Source organism: Mya arenaria, chromosome 12 (genome assembly GCF_026914265.1).
Source record: "Mya arenaria isolate MELC-2E11 chromosome 12, ASM2691426v1".
In the NCBI taxonomy this organism is placed as follows: domain Eukaryota; kingdom Metazoa; phylum Mollusca; class Bivalvia; order Myida; family Myidae; genus Mya; species Mya arenaria.
The window spans coordinates 40,516,470-40,529,952 of record NC_069133.1 but is presented as its reverse complement, the minus strand read 5'-3'; the positions used below and the strand labels follow the sequence as shown (position 1 = coordinate 40,529,952).

Here is a 13,483-nt window from a genome sequence, read left to right as displayed (position 1 = left end):
TCATCAATGATGAGGCAATCTTTACTGAGGTACTCTTTAAAATGTGATGGCTCATTGTGTTTTTTGTTCAGGTTTATGTTTAATTGATGCCGTAGCATTATATTTTCGGCTTGATGTAGACACTTCTGACTTCTGAAGAACTATAAGTTCAGGAGCTGGAATCGTTTCTGTTTGAATACTTAATTACATCAGCATGGCTCTTTTGCTGTTTTTCTTCTTTTTGTATATCTGTTTTATCAAATCTTATCCAAGGGGTTTGTTAAACTACAACAATGCACACGGGAAGAGTATTCTGTGCATATCTATTTTGTACAGATCTTCTATCCGTAGATAAGAACATTCAAGGTGCCACCACTGATTAATATTATCACAATGAATCCAGGGCTTGTCTGGGAAACGGAGAATCTGTTCTGGTGGTTGTTTTTTTTTGTGGCAGACACAGCAAATGATTCTTGGGGATAGTGGTGGTGAACGAGATTTTGATTTATCTTCGTTTTCTTTTCCTTTCTTTTTTCCAGCCAACAGCTGTTGGGATCGGATCCGTAAAAATTAAATACAGTATGGATTTTGATAAACGACAGTGTGGATTTAGGCAGGTGCGTGTTTACCCAATTACGTCATTGATATCTGTGTAAAACACATGAGTACACCACAGCGAACAAAATTGCTGGTTTGTAAAACCTTGGAAGAGGCTTTAAGGAAAATCCAGGAGCTGGAAATGCAAGATAATTTGTGCCTGACTCTAGTACGAAGAATTTTGGGAAGACGGTATTAAATATTTCCATAATTTTTATGCATTATTTAACTATTGATGCTTGCAAATCATTTTTTTCAGCAAAGCACACAGTGATTTGGTGGGAATGAGCTGAATTTTGACCTTTACAAAATTTATTGACATTTAACCTAAACTAACCTAAACAAGTTAAACAAATGACAATTGGCTTTATAATGGTAGTCCTAGTTGGGCCTCATGTTCTACAGCACTGTAGTTTATCAAATGACCATATATCTTTATACTGGTAGTCATAGCTGGGGGACACGTTCTAAAGCACTGTAGTTTATCAAATGACCATATATCTTTATACAGGTGGTAATAGCTTTGGGACACGTTCTATCAAATGACCATATATTTTTATACAGGTAGTCATAGCTCGGGGACACGTTCTAAAGCACTGTAGTTTATCAAATGACCATATATCTTAATACTGGTAGTAATAGTATTGGGACACATTCTAAAGCACTGTAGTTTATCAAATGACCATATATCTTTATATAGGTAGTCATAGCTCGAGGACACTTTCTAAAGCACTGTAGTTTATCAAATGACAATATATCTTTATACTGGTGATCATAGGTGGGGGACACATTCTAAAGCACTGTAGATTATCAAATGACCATATATCTTTATACTGGTAGTAATAGCTTTGGGATACGTTCTAAAGCACTGTAGTTTATCAAATGACCATATATCTTTATACTGGTAGTCATAGCTGGGGGACACGTTCTAAAGCACTGTAGTTTATCAAATGACCATATATCTCTATACTAGTTATCATATAGCTTTGGGACATGTTCTAAAGCACTGTAGTTAACAGATGACTGTATATACTCCGGTACATATCTATACCTAACACTGGTTTATATGGCAGGAAGTATATTGTCTTCAGCTGTGTTCTTATTCCACTGACCATACACATTTATATTAGAGATTTTGACTGGACTTTACCTTAAAAGCTCTGTTTTTTTTATTAAATTCTCTTACCATATAACTCTATAAAGGTGACTTTCTCATGCACTGTAGGTCAATTGACAGATGTTCATTTTTTTTAGATTTGGCCTAAAAAGACCTGTAGCAGTTAACAAGCTATTAGATGCACAATAGCACAAAATGACCACCACCACTATCACCCTAAAGTGTGTGCTTGGTGTCTGTCTACACGTGCTTGCTTCTGGAATGTTGAAGAACAAACTGTGTTGAAACGCCAACTGGTAAGACTGTGCTTTGTGTTTGTAATTTTGTATGATAAGACATTTATTGTTTCCGCCAGGCCTAAAGGAAATGTTTATGAACAAGTACAGGTCTATACACAAGTACAGGATTGAAATATAAACAACGATTTAAAGAGTATTGAGTTGATGAGTGAGAACAAAAATGATATACCCATGTACATTTACATGTTCAATAAATAGTGCATCTCATACTCTGAATAATAATTCATTTTGCTATTGGGAGTTGGTCATGGACCTTTGCCGCCCTTCATCCAGAGCCTTCCACAGAGATGGCAGATATATCGCTGCCTGGACCAACAGTTGACCATGCCGTTGAGTCCATGAAAACATCTACAGAATTACATCTGCGGCCGTGGCTATTAATGGATACATTCTGCACCACTTCCATGTGTAAGAATAGAACTTTCCAAGTCCTCAGCATAAGCATTTCTGTATTTAAAACGAAAAATAATTTAAAAATAAATAAATATAGTTTTAAATAATTATATACAGGCAAAATAAATTATATGATTTGTTTCATGAATGTGTTGTTTTTTTAATTGCTGTTAAAGCAACAGTGTGCACCAGATGATCAAATTGCAAGTTTATTAAGTTTAGCAGTTATTTCATATTTTTCCATTCAAAAAGATTACTGGGTATGTCTACCTAGTAGAATTAATTTCTTATGCGTGATTGGCTAGTCGATGTTATCACATGATATAACCAAGTTGGGTGTATAGCTTTAATATACCACTTGATTGAAGTAAGCCTTCGTAGCACAGTTGATACAACACTGGACTTCAATTTCGGTGACACATTTTTTTTACATGTTTGTACTTTTTTTACAATTATGACATAAAAGCGTAACACATTCTATTAAATAATTGTCCTGAGATATGTTACAGAAAAAAAACTTTTTTAGTTCCAATCTGGTGTACAGTCCCTTTAAGGCCTTATACCGTACTTGTAGACTTATTGTTTATGATAGTCTGTTTAATCATTTTATTGTATATGGGCAACATTTTATGTAACATCACTTTATGTAAAAAGTAAGCCTTCGTAGTACAGTTGATACAACACTGGACTTCAATTTCGGTGACACATTGACACATTTTTTTTACATGTTTGTACTTTTTTTACAATTATGACATAAAAGCGTAACACATTCTATTAAATAATTGTCCTGAGATATGTTACAGAAAAAAAAACTTTTTTAGTGCCAATCTGGTGTACAGTCCCTTTAAGGCCTTATACCGTACTTGTAGACTTATTGTTTATGATAGTCTGTTTAATCATTTTATTGTATATGGGCAACATTTTATGTAACATCACTTTATGTAAAAAAAATTATAAAAAGTCACTGTGAATATAAACAGTTTTCAAATATGTACATTAAAATTGCAGGCTGTCAGTTTGAAACGTCTCTACTCTGACAGAAGGAAGGGAATGAATACCCAGGATTGTTCCTCAGGAAAATCTCTTCAACAAGCTGTTGTCAGTTTGCATGCTCTTTGGATGGAATTACCCTACCTTGGCTTGCAGAGAATCTGTGATATGAAAGACCTCTTTTGTGCTGCATTGTGTCATTGATTTATTGTATTTTATATGTATTATGCCACTATTGTAAAAACAAATGGGCATATGTTTTAGCATATGTTTTCAAACAGACACATTTATATTTCAAACAGACACATTTATATTTTTGAATAATTTGAAAATACATTTTGTAGGTTGACTTCACACCATGAAACATTAATGGTAGGTTATATTTGACCAGAACATGACAAGTATTGTTTTCGGAGTTTTTTGGTCGAAGGTGAAGGTAATGGCTAACAGTGGTTATTCTGCACAATGACCCTTGATTTCTTTGACCTAGGACCATTAATATTTAGTGATTGATATATCAGTCCAACTCCTATGTGAAAGGGACATGATGAAATTGAGCAAGAGCTTATTAGCATTGCAAATTATTATTTGTTCATTTTTAGCTCGACTATTCGAAGAATAGGTGAGCTATACTATCATTAACAATTCTGCGTTAAAGTTTTCATTTTATGTAATAAAATCAAGAGTTAATATCCAATGGTAATCAAACTTGGTCAGACTATTTGTCGGCATGTTATCTTGAAGATGTATGAATATGGGTCATCCCTGGTCAAATTCTAGGTCACTAGGTCACATCTTAGAGAAAATATTTCCATGTCACAAATTCAACATTTTTTTCATATCTTTATGAAACTTGGTCAGAATATTTGTCTGCATACTATCTTGAAAGTTTTTTAATATGGGTCATCCCGGGTCAAATTCTAGGTCACTAGGTCAAATCTTAGGAAAATCATTCTACATCATAAATTGAACAATTTTTGTCAAATCTTTATGAAACTTGGTCAGAATATTTGTCTGCATAATATCTTAAAAGTTCTATAATATGGGTCATCCCCGGTCAAAACCTAGGTCACAAGGTCAAATTTTAGAAGAAAGAATTCCACAGTCATAAAAATTCATTAATTTTAGTCAAATCTTTTTTAAACATGGTCATAACATAAATTCAATTGGTATTTTATAAACACACATCCCAATCATGAATTTCAGATCTAACCATATTTTTCAAAAATTTAAATTTTAATTAACTTTAAAAATATTTGTGTACATGAAATCTTAGATGATAAAGTGTGTCATCTAGGGTCAAAAACTAGGTCTCTGGGACAGATCTTATTGGAAAAGCTGATGTATTTATAAAATGTTCGTTTTTCCTCACACAAATGGAATAGTTTCTGTTGATCAGGTTATTTGTATGAATGATATCTCCGATAAATATAAATATGGGTCTTTTTGGTTAAAATACTAGGTCATTAGCTCAAATCCTAGGTTTGCAAAATTGCATAAAAAATCAAGCTTTATGCGGCGTTGCCGCGTTGGCGTCTTGTTATTTTTTTATTTTGACAGGCACATTTTTATAATCTTAACCAAATCAAACTTTGTTTTGTCACATTGTGATTCTTATTCACTTTTTTATTTGATTGTTTTATTGCTTTTTACAGGCACATATCACACTATTATTGTATTTACGTCCAATTCCAAGAGGCGTAGTAGAGCGCACTGTTTTACGACAGCTCTTGTTAACCTGTAAAGTGAAACCTGGTTATAAAAATGACATGACTGTGTCATTGTGTTGGCAGGCCAGGAGGAGGGCAGCATCAAATACATCTACAAACTTAGTATACAAAATATTATAAAATTGCTTTCGGGGCCCATAGGATCAAGGTCACTAAAACAAAAAAATATTGAAACTTAATCGCACAACAAAGGCTTAATTAATTAGGTTTGTCTGTCAATCATTGAAAACTTGTTTTTTGTTTTGCATTGCAGCATTTCATGCTTCATTTTTATTTTGTCTCTTTATTGCATTTTACCTTTATCATTATTGTATTCATTTCTAAGACAAAGCAGCATATAGTTGAGGGCACTGCCCCATGATAGCTCTTGTATATCCTAAAAAGAATACAATAGTGATATACCCTGATATAGGTAGTTTTGGTACATTATCACGGTTTTAATTTTAGCTTTACTGGCCAAAGATCAGAATATCTGATGTGATGGTAATGTGTACGTAGTATGTGCTTCCTAGCGCCTGTAAACAATTGCTTGTGAACACCATACAGTCTTTAGTTATGATTGTATCTCAATAAAACAGTATTTAGATATCCAATAGAGCTCGGTTCCTTTCGAAAACCAGTCAGATCTGCCCATGCATGCCTAGATTATGGGCCTTGAACGTCTGTGCGACTGTAAACAATTGCTTGTGAACATGGTACAGTCTTCAGTTTTAATTGTATATAGATGAAACTTGTACAGTATTAAGATATCAATTAGAGCTTGGTTCCTTTCAAAAACCAGATCTGCCCATGCATACCTAGATTATGGGCCTCAAAAGTAAAAAAAAATGCTATTTTTAGCCAAGTCTACATGAGCGAAGTCTATTTTTAGACAAGTTTACATGTAAAGTCACAAATTCATGTGAAAAATTGTTCAAATTAGGCCCCTGGGGTCATTATTGGCCACGCCACTGGGTTCACCGGTTTGGTATACTAAATTGGGAAATGTTTGAAAATCTTTATGTCTGAAACAACTATGCAGACCCTTGTTATTTTGAATAAGGATTATTTTATTGGTCTGCTACCATGGTTGTTCAAATTATGCCCCTAGGGTCAAAACTGGCACTGCCCCCAGGGGTCACAAGTTTTTTAAGAAATATTTTCAAAATCTTCTTGTTTCAAACCACAAGGCTCATATCTTTGATATTTGTTGTAGAGCATTATAAGTAGACCGTCTAGCAAAACAGTTGAAATTATGTGCCCTGGGCCGGGGCCACCATCCATTTTGTCCTTTTAAAGCTACAAAAATGAAATTTTGACCAATAGTACAGTTTTGTAGCAAATTTTATTCTCCTCAGATGACCTTTACTTGGCACATATTAGAATACTAGTAGTTCATGCAACTAATCTGCTTACAACACTTTCTGTTCTCACAAAACGTGAACAATATGTTTGTTGGCTATTACTCATACATACATGCTCTGGATCAAAAATAACCACATGAGCCATGCCACTAGAGCATATGCACTCATGGGCCTCTTGTTTTTTTTAGAAAAAAAAGCATACTGACCAACCCTATTTATTTTAGAAGTTAGCTGAAACTAAGAACTTTTTTTACCTTACTTTTATATTAGATTGTGTATTGCTATGATTTTTGCTTAAAGCTCCATTTAAGGTAACTGTTCATCTCAAATGTAACAGCTTTTGCCTTCAAACTTATAAAATTTCATTGAACCAGTGGGTTCATCATGATGCACATCTGTAAATGTTTCTCCCTAATATGGGCTTTTATGTATGCAAACAGAACATTGAACAATTGGCTTTCCAAGTAAAGTAAACCCTGTCCAGAACATTTGTCAAATTGCTGTGTCAGCACTTGTTTGAATGGATTTATTTTATTTTCATATTATGATTTCAAATAAAGTATTTAAAAATGTTGATTTCTTGTATGAAGTGATTACTACAATCCTTATAAGGTCAACAGGAAGCTTGAAAAAGTATCTGTTACATGTATTAAGGCATGATTAAAATCATTTTTCCATTTTGCAAAAAGCAGATGGTTAATTTATACCACCTTCAGGTAGTCATGATGAACTCTTCAAAGATATCCCAGGTAAAGGTAGTCACGATAAACTCTTTCAAGTTATCCCAGGTATGCATGGTCACCTCTTAAAAGATATCCCAGGTATTCATGATCACCTCTTCAAAGATATCCCAGTTATTCATGATCACCTCTTCAAAGATATCCCAGTTATTCATGATCACCTCTTCAAAGATATCTATCCCAGGTAGTCATGATCACCTCTTCAAAGATATCTATCCCAGATAGTCATGATCACCTATTCACAAAGATATCCCAGGCAGTCATGATCAACTCTTCAAAGATATCTCAGGTATTCATGATCACCTCTTCAAAGATATCCTAGGTAGTCATGATCAACTCTTTAAAAATATCCCAGATATTCATGATCATCACCTCTTCAAAAATATCTCAGGTATTCATGATCACCTCTTCAAAGATATCCTAGGTAGTCATGATCAACTCTTTAAAAATATACCAGATATTCATGATCACCTCTTCAAAGATATCCCAGGTAGTCATGATCACCTCTTCAAAGATATCCCAGGTAGTCATGATCAACTATTAAAAGATATCCCAGATATTCATGATCACCTCTAAAAGATATCCCAGGTAGTCATGATCCCCTCTTCACAGATATCCCAGGTAGTCATGATCAACTCTTAAAAAATATCCCAGATATTCATGATTCCCTCTTCAAAGATATCCCAGGTAGTAATGATCAACTCTTTAAAGATTTCCCTTTGTAACCATGCAGTTGTTGCAAGCATACTTTAAAGCCCTGGTGAAGGGGAGATCAATGCAAACTGAACATGGATGGTTTGTGTGGAAATGAGCCCACTTTTTTGGTAGAAAGTTCTATGTGATTAGTTAAACAACAGGTCAAATTGCAGATGATGTTAGCAAAATGATGCATGAAGTTAAATGACAGGCCATAGCTGTCAGACTTGAAAGGAAATTCACTTGGTGGTTTAAGCTGAACAAAAGCCAAGATCAATCAATGCTTCAGACCCTTGATCTATGTATTCTAGGGTGATTTGCAAACAAAAGTGTATACTAGTTACTGTGTACTTTCAGGAGAATTAATTTGTGGCACAGTTCACATAAGTTCCGCTTATGTTGATTTTTCCATGCAGATAAGTAACCATACTTGTATGAAAAATTATTTCTCAATTTCACCAAGCATAGAAAACTACCAACAATGGAAGTGTTTTTTGTCACAGACTCAATCATGTCATCTAAAATCCACACAATTCTTTCATATTTTTTCAATCTTCTCTTCAACTTTGGCCCATTTCAGATGAACTTTTTTCAAAGCACAGTAAAAAAGACCTTTATCATATAGTTTCTTGTAATTCCTCAGGTGAATCCAATTCTGTTTAACTAGTAGTTGCTTCACATAATCCAACCTATTTTTGTATATCTTCTTAATCCAATGTTCTTGTAACTCCTCAGGTGAATCCAATTGTTGAGCTAGTAGTTTTTTTCACATAAACCTATTCTTGTAGATCACTTTCTTAATCCAATGTGACCTTTTTTCTCTAATTCCTTGTCTTCATTAAACCAAAAGTTACCTATTTCTTAACACATCCAGTGAAGACTTTCTTTTAAGTCTTTACTGATTCTAACCACATTTCTTACACTTGTATAGATCCTGAGTTTTATCTGTAGACTTTAAATCAAACAACTTTTTTTTTTCATAGTTTTCCAAACATAACATGACCTCTTTGCTCCTCAAGTGTATCCAGGTGAACATCCAATTTCAAGTCATGATTCCAGGTGATCAGTTGATAAACTGCATTGCTTAAGATTTAGAACTTCACATCAGCTGTCACCGCCATAACTACTCATATGAAGCATTGAAGGCTGGGCGTAGCCAGCATTATGCACTTACGCATGTGTGTAACATCAATTTGAAAAATGAAAAAATAAATATGGCAAAAAATGGCATCAAATTCAAGGGCTAAGCTAAATATTGATATCAGAATAAAGGGAAGATCAGCTATAGTAAGCATTTTTTTCTCTGTGTTGGATAGCTTACTGAGCCTAAATCAATCACTTGGTTACTACAAGGTCGGCGTCCCCGAACCTATAAATCCCTCCAAATACACATCAGTGCCCAACATGTTAGTTCTATATTTCATTTTTTTTCCTTGGGGAGCCCCCCTACGGCTACAGGGATATTCCTCCTTCAACACCATCCCCCTTTCGTGCGTAACATTCAGTAAAGCCTGACTACGCATCTGGAAGGCATATACCAAGTAAACTGCATGCAGTACTTAAAAGTGACTCGCTTTTGTTTTTGGACCAAATATTAGTTTTCCCGGTAATGCATCTGAAAAAAACTATTTTTATCATTTTTTTAGGTTATGAATAATGCAGAAAAAAATCCAGTGCATAAAAATTTATTTTGGTTTTTGTGGGGTTCAAACCCACGCCAGGAAAAACCAAGTAAACAGTAAAAAAAACAGCCGGCTAGTCAACACAGCCACCGGGACTTTAACAAAAATGGTGGATATGTTGGCCCCTTAAGGAAACATTCATTAAATCACATGATACATTGTCAATCAACCAATCAAACAACACATCAGCCGTAATTAATTTTGAATACACGTTTGAAATTGTGGTCTTCAACATTATTTTGCTAAAGGGTTCCAGCTTTTGCTATTTATGTTTTAACACTCCTTTCCTTATGATTTAACACTTAACAAATTACGTGTCCCCCACCTATGACTACCAGTATAGAGATATATGGTCATTTGATAAACTACAGTGCTTTAGAACGTGTCCCCCACCTATGACTACCAGTATAGAGATATATGGTCATTTGATAAACTACAGTGCTTTAGAACGTGTCCCCCAGCTATGAATACCTGTATAAAGATATATGGTCATTTGATAAACTACAGTGCTTTAGAACGTGTCCCCCACCTATGACTACCAGTAAAAGGATATATGGTCATTTGATAAACTACAGTGCTTTAGAACGTGTCCCCCAGCTATGAATACCTGTATAAAGATATATGGTCATTTGATAAACTACATTGCTTTAGAACGTGTCCCCCAGCTATGACTATCTGTATAAAGATATATGGTCAACTGTTAAACTACAGTGCTTTAGAACGTGTCCCCCAGCTATGACTACCAGTATAAAGATATATGGTCATTTGATAAACTACAGTGCTTGAGAACGTGTCCCCCAGCTATGACTACCAGTATAAAGATATATGGTCATTTGATAAACTACAGTGCTTTAGAACGTGTCCCCCACCTATGACTACCAGTATAGAGATATATGGTCATTTGATAAACTACAGTGCTTTAGAACGTGTCCCCCACCTATGACTACCTGTATAAAGATATATGGTCATTTGATAAACTACAGTGCTTTAGAACGTGTCCCCCACCTATGACTACCAGTAAAAGGATATATGGTCATTTGATAAACTACAGTGCTTTAGAACGTGTCCCCCAGCTATGAATACCTGTATAAAGATATATGGTCATTTGATAAACTACATTGCTTTAGAACGTGTCCCCCAGCTATGACTATCTGTATAAAGATATATGGTCAACTGTTAAACTACAGTGCTTTAGAACGTGTCCCCCAGCTATGACTACCAGTATAAAGATATATGGTCATTTGATAAACTACAGTGCTTGAGAACGTGTCCCCCAGCTATGACTACCAGTATAAAGATATATGGTCATTTGATAAACTACAGTGCTTTAGAACGTGTCCCCCACCTATGACTACCTGTATAAAGATATATGGTCATTTATAAACTACAGTGCTTTAGAACATGTCCCAAAGCTATATGATAACTAGTATAGAGATATATGGTCATTTGATAAACTACAGTGCTTTAGAACGTGTCCCCGAGCTATATGACTACCTGTATAAAGATATATGGTCATCTGATAAACTACAGTGCTTTAGAACGTGTCCCCCACCTATGACTACCTGTATAAAGATATATGGTCAACTGTTAAACTACAGTGCTTTAGAACGTGTCCCCCACCTATGACTACCTGTATAAAGATATATGGTCATTTGATAAACTACAGTGCTTTAGAACGTGTCCCCCACCTATGACTACCAGTATAAAGATATATGGTCAACTGTTAAACTACAGTGCTTTAGAACGTGTCCCCCACCTATGACTACCTGTATAAAGATATATGGTCATTTGATAAACTACAGTGCTTTAGAACGTGTCCCCCACCTATGACTACCTGTATAAAGATATATGGTCATCTGATAAACTACAGTGCTTTAGAACGTGTCCCCCACCTATGACTACCAGTATAAAGATATATGGTCATCTGATAAACTACAGTGCTTTAGAACGTGTCCCCCACCTATGACTACCTGTATAAAGATATATGGTCATTTGATAAACTACAGTGCTTTAGAACGTGTCCCCCACCTATGACTACCAGTATAGAGATATATGGTCATTTGATAAACTACAGTGCTTTAGAACGTGTCCCCGAGCTATTACTTACAGTATAAAGATATATGGTCATTTGATAAACTACAGTGCTTTAGAACGTGTCCCCCAGCTATGATCACCAGTATAAAGATATATGGTCATTTGATAAACTACAGTGCTTTAGAACGTGTCCCCGAGCTATATGACTACCTGTATAAAGATATATGGTCATTTGATAAACTACAGTGCTTTAGAACGTGTCCCCCACCTATGACTACCTGTATAAAGATATATGGTCATTTGATAAACTACAGTGCTTTAGAACGTGTCCCCCACCTATGACTACCTGTATAAAGATATATGGTCATTTGATAAACTACAGTGCTTTAGAACGTGTCCCCCACCTATGACTACCAGTATAGAGATATATGGTCATTTGATAAACTACAGTGCTTTAGAACGTGTCCCCGAGCTATTACTTACAGTATAAAGATATATGGTCATTTGATAAACTACAGTGCTTTAGAACGTGTCCCCCAGCTATGATCACCAGTATAAAGATATATGGTCATTTGATAAACTACAGTGCTTTAGAACGTGTCCCCGAGCTATATGACTACCTGTATAAAGATATATGGTCATTTGATAAACTACAGTGCTTTAGAACGTGTTCCCCAGCTATGACTACCTGTATAAAGATATATGGTCAACTGTTAAACTACAGTGCTTTAGAACGTGTCCCCCAGCTATGACCACCAGCATAGAGATATATGGTCATTTGATAAACTACAGTGCTTTTGAACGTGTTCCAAAGCAATGATTGCTACAGTCATATGATTTACAGTCAAAATACTTCAAAACGTAATGGATGTCTTAATTTTCAGTGTCAAAGTTGGATGCTTTTCATGATGAACATAAATCAAGGATTGATAGGTATTAAAATTAAAGCAATGGACCTTTGTTTACACCTTCTAAAATACTAGACACAATAATGCAATTATAGGGAACTTTCGCCTATTCAAAAACCGTTAAAGACTCAGAAGCAGCTGTTTATATGGAGTACTAAAATACTAAATTATACTGTATTAGCTAAATCTAAATCAAACTTCAAAGATAAAGTACAGTGTAGATCTTCCTTTATTTCTTAATTGTTTGATTTACCCTAATTATTTCATAAAATAATCATGGGAAAATGTGGCAACTACTTACATTATTATTTTATATAAACACAATCAAAATTGAGTTTATTTTGACAAGAGAAATTTATGATAAACATTGTCAACCTTAAAACATTGTCAACCTTAATACTTTGCTGCAAAGGCAAATTTTTCTATTTACACAAATATCTATGACGTAAATAGACCATCCAAGCACCTGCAGAAATCCGCACTGTCGTTTATCTGGCAATACTACAATCCGTACTGTACCTTAGGCTAACCGTTGGGATCTGGATCATACTTTCAAGTCTCTGTTAACTGGACAAACAACAATTGCGAGTCCATGAACCATGTTCTCAAACAAACTTTGGATTAGAGGTCACAACCACTTACAAAGTTTGTTCATCTGTCCAATGCACTTAACTATACAATACATATTTTCATATTTTCATATTTTATTTACACCTTCGAGATCGGTCCGGCCAGTCTTTTATACCCACCCCTATTATCACAGAATCCGGGTCACTTTAACACTCTAACACTTGCAAGGCTCTAAATAATTGCACCAACTTAGGTGTGAACAACATAATACCATAGACATGCTTCTATTTCAAAAGTAGGCCGAAAAGGACTAGGCCGATTTGGACCAGGCCGAAAAGGTTATTGGACCGAGTTGACCCCACACCATTATCACAAGACAAAATTATTTTAAGAACTAAGATGGCT

General features: G+C 35.0%; 1 long non-coding RNA gene across 1 annotated transcript; it reads left to right on the top strand.

Annotated features, from left to right (window-relative positions):
- The first annotated feature begins 614 nt into the window (after positions 1-614).
- LOC128210236 (uncharacterized) lies at positions 615-7,022 on the top strand. The gene is made up of 4 exons (XR_008257125.1): positions 615-768; positions 1,831-1,989; positions 2,234-2,400; positions 3,394-7,022. It is a non-coding gene; the product is annotated as an uncharacterized LOC128210236 (long non-coding RNA).
- Positions 7,023-13,483: the final 6,461 nt, after the last annotated feature.